General features: G+C 41.0%; 1 pseudogene; it reads left to right on the top strand.

The window, feature by feature from the left end:
• The first annotated feature begins 316 nt into the window (after positions 1–316).
• Positions 317–4,184, top strand: LOC147827491 (protein kinase C iota type-like; annotated as a pseudogene).
• The last annotated feature ends 337 nt before the right edge of the window (positions 4,185–4,521 follow it).

A 4,521-nucleotide genomic window follows, 5' to 3' on the forward strand; every position in this document is an offset into this window, starting at 1 on the left:
AGAGAGGCTCTTGCTGTTTATCTGAAAAAAAAAAAATGTCTGATGATATAACCATAGTTCTCTTTCGAGATGCAAGGTAAAAGCCCAGTAATTCAAATGTAAAAAACTAACAGATAGATGATAAACAGATAAAAATATTCATAGATACTTAGATAAATATAATAAAGTAAGTATCCACTGATTTATTTAATATGAAGAAAAAATGGGCCATAGGGTTTTCTACTACAGGGAGACTCCAGTTGTGGAACCCCAAGACATGACCTCACTTCCTTGGCAACATCTTTAAACAGAACTTGGAACCCTTCTAAGGGGCGTCACAATCTAGTACCAACTGTCTCCCAAGCTCACTTGGCCAGAGACGGTCAACAGCGAACATGCTGAGCTGCTTCTCCACTTCACGAGGCTGCAGCCTCAGGACCCCAGGCAGAGAAAGTATCTGTGAAAGATTGAGAAGACGGCTGACTCCATCCAGAGGCCGCAGGCCACACTGCAGCAGCCACACGCCTGTCACAGACACCCCAGGGACGGTCTCCAGGGGAGTGACCACCAGGGACCTATCAAAATCAAGGTACCTCTGTGAAGTCTCCCTAAGCCCAAATACCAAAGGCACAGAAACTGGAAAGAGCCCAGGGGAACTATCACCAGGTCCAGAAACACCCCGTAGCTCTGGGCAGGTCTCCCCAGGCCCGGGCACAAAAAACCTAGAGAGTCAAAGTGCAGTGGGGGAGACTGAAGTCACAGCCAGCGGCCCCCGAGAGACACTGAGAAGCCCGGTGTACATCCACCCAGGCCTGGCTGCCACTATCAGAAACAACTTCACAGAGAGCCTTTCAGAGTTCAGGCCAGTGTGGTCCCTGCAGGAAGTCAGGCCGCACTCATTCTCTGAGCCCTCCCTGCCCGTTTTCCTGGGCAGCCAACCTGTCTATGGTCCCTTCTTCCTGGACACCTCCATGACCCACACCTCTACCCGATCAGCCCTGATTTTGGGAAGAGGCATCTTGACAACATCTTTTGAGAATTCCATCGCCCTTGCGGGCCTTTGTGATAAAGATCGAGATATGTGGTGTTTGGACAATAAACACCTTTTCACCACAGACTGGGTAGATGAGGAAGGAGACTCACACACTGTGTCACCTCAGGTGGAGTTAGAAGAGGCCTTTAGGCTTTCTGGACTAAAAAACGCATGTTCTCAAAATGAACTCTCAGTTCATATATCGCCTTGTATACCAGAACATCCTAAAATGCCTTGTCCCAGAGAAGAGAAATCCATCCACCACAGAGCTGCAGGCCACTGGAGAAAGCTGTATTGTGCTAATGGCCACACTTTTCAAGCCAAATGCTTCAGCAGGCAGGCTCACTGTGCTGTCTGCACAGACCGTGTAGGAGGACTTGGCCGCCAGGTGTATAAGTGCACCAAATGTAAACTCTTGGTTCACAAGAAGTGCCACACACTCCTCACAGTTGAATGTGGACAGCATTCTTTACCATCAGACGCCCTGATGCCAGTCGGTCCATCACCCATGGCTTCAGACCCTGCACAGACAGCGACCCCACAGAACCTTGCAACTCATGAGGCTTTAGAACAAGTTGATGAAGAGAATGAGGCAGGGAACAACAGGGAAAGTGGCAAAGCTTCACCTAGTTTAGGTCTTCAGGACTTTGATTTGCTTCGTGTGATAGGCAGAGGGAGTTATGGGAAAGTACTGTTAGTCCAACTGAAAAAATCAGATCGTGTGTATGCAATGAAAGCAGTGAAAAAAGAGCTTGTCAACACTCATCGGGTATAGACAGAAAAGCACGTTTTACAGCAGGCCACTAATCATCCTTTTCTTGTAGGACGGCATTCTTGCTTCCAGACAGAAAGCAGACTGTTCTTTGTTCTCAACTATGTAAAGGCAGAGATCTGATGTTTCATATGCAGCAACAAAGAATCCTTCCTGAAGAACATGCCAGGTTTTACTCTGCAGAAATCAGTTTAGCCTTCAACTATCTTCATCAGCAAGGGATACTGTATAGAAATTTGAAATTGGACAATATTCTACTGGACTCAGAAGGGCACATTAGACTCACCGACTATTGACTATGTAAGGAAGGCTTGGAGATGTGACCAGCACTTTCTGTGGCACTCCTAATTTACCTGGCTCCAGAAATTGTAAGGGGGGAAGATTATGGTTTCAGTGTGGACTGGTGGACTCTCAGAGTACTGATGTATGAGATGATGATTGGAGAGTCTCCTTTTCATCTTGATGAGAGCTCTGATAACCCTGACCAAAACTCAAAAAATAAAATCAAGTCATTTTGGAAAGAGAAATTTGCATACCTCGTTGTCTGTCTGTAGAAGCTGCAAGTGTGCTGAAGAGTTTTCTGAGAAGGGACCCAAAGGAACGATTGGGTTGCCATCCTCAGAGGGCTTTGCTGATGCTCAGGAGCATCCATTCTTTCAAAATGTCGACTGGGACATGATGGAGAGAAAGCAAGTAGTGCCTCCCTTCAAACCAAATATGTCTGAGGGATTCAGGTTGGACAACTTTGATTCTCAGTTTACTGAGGAACCTGTCCAGCTCACCCCAGATGGTAATAACATAGTGAGGAAAATGGAAGGATACGAGTTTGCAGCTTTTGAGTATATCAATCGTCTTTCAATGTATGAAGAAAAATGGATCTGATCCTCATTTTTCAACTATGCATTCTGCTTATTACTATTTAATGCTTAGAAAAACTTGTTACCAGCCTGGACTCAATGAACCATTTCATAACTGTCTAGAAGCTAATTTTAACTTCTTTTTTGTGGTTATATTTAGATGTAATATTTGATTCTTATAGTCTATGGTAGAGACTATAGGACTTTTCATTGATAGAGTTGCTTTTTATGAACTGAATTAAGTAACAATGAGGCAAGTGCTTGTTAACCACACTTGTATACATTCCATTTGTGGAGTGAGACATAGTGCCTAATCTTGTTTTCTTTTTATTTATGATACAAGAAAACAATTTGTCTTTTAAGTAGAATGTCTTACCTAAACTAGTTTCTCTCCAAACCATATTACCTGTACTTTTGAGGCTCAGTTGTCATACTCTTCAGGGAAATCCAAAAAATAACAAGAATTTTGAATAAATGTGTAGAAAACACATACATTATACTTCTATCTTCTTAGTTAAGTTTTTTTTTTTAGTAGGATAACACATGAAATACATAGTAAAATTCATTTTAGGGGCAGAGTTCCTCAAACTGTTTTTATTAAAATTAGTGCTTAGGAATTTATTATTTAAAGAGTTCCCAGATACAGCATCCCCCTGTTTTGGTAACATTTTTATGCAAAGGACTTAAAAAGTGACTGTTATCTAAATAAATTACAAAGCAATGCTGGGCACGCCACAGGCCCGAGGAGCCACCCAAAGCCGCCATGCAGAGCAACACCACCACCAACAACAACAACAACAATAACAAAACAAAACATATGGAAAGCTGGAGAGGTGTGATCCATGATGGACCTGGGACATTTTGTAGTGCCAAAAAGTAAGGAAGTGCTAAAAACAATCAAACAAAAAATACCAATAGGGTACATCTAAGGAACACAGAAAACAACTGGAAGAGCTCCCTGTGGCCAAAGCTGGAACAATTTGAATAACAAAAATGAAGTAGTGTTGACATATAACCCAACGCATAAAATAAATATCCATGAGGCCACAGTGATAGAAATAATTGAATAAATAATAAATGTCCAGAAGAGACAGATCTTCTATGCAGTAGAATTCCACATCATGTATATGGATACTCTACTATCAAGAATGTCCTTCCAAACAGTATGTTATACAAAGGTGGGAGGGAACGGGAAGCAACTTTACAGTGAGAAACCTGACAAACACTACCTCAACCAGGTGATCAAGGCCAACATTGACAGTATTAAATCATACTGATAGTATGTATACTTGATGTGATTTCAATGGTATTTTACCTGTATGGTCCTCTTCCAAATAATCCATAACCCCTCGTATTGTCATGAGAAAGTCATCAGACAGATCCCGCTGTGGCACATTCTACTCTTCAAAACCATCACAGTTATCAGAGACAAGGAAAGGCTGAGAATTGTCACAGCCAAGTGGAGCCAAAGTAGACCCAATAACTGACTGTTATGTGGTATCCCGAATGGGATCCTGGGACAGAAAAAGTGTACTGGATGAAAGCTAAGAAAATCAAAATAAACTAGACTTTAGTTAACTGTAATGTTTAATATCAGTTTACTAATTGTTACTTACATATTAACATTATATAAAATATTAATAATAGGAGAGTCTGGGTACTTTCTGTATTTATTGTCTCAAATTTTCTATAAATCTAAAATTGCTCCAAAACATAAAATCTATAGAAAAATGAAAAAAAATAAGTTACAAAGCTACAAACTTAGTAAAGTTTAATTTACATAAGCTATTTAGTTTTAAATTTAGAATGACTTAAAATTTGTAGGCATTCAATAAATTATCTTTTTATCTTTTGGGAGGATTCCCCATTTCATGAGAAAT

Source organism: Heterocephalus glaber, unplaced genomic scaffold (genome assembly GCF_053883595.1).
Source record: "Heterocephalus glaber isolate CG9 unplaced genomic scaffold, H.glaber_assembly_v1.0 deba00001444, whole genome shotgun sequence".
NCBI lineage: Eukaryota > Metazoa > Chordata > Mammalia > Rodentia > Bathyergidae > Heterocephalus > Heterocephalus glaber.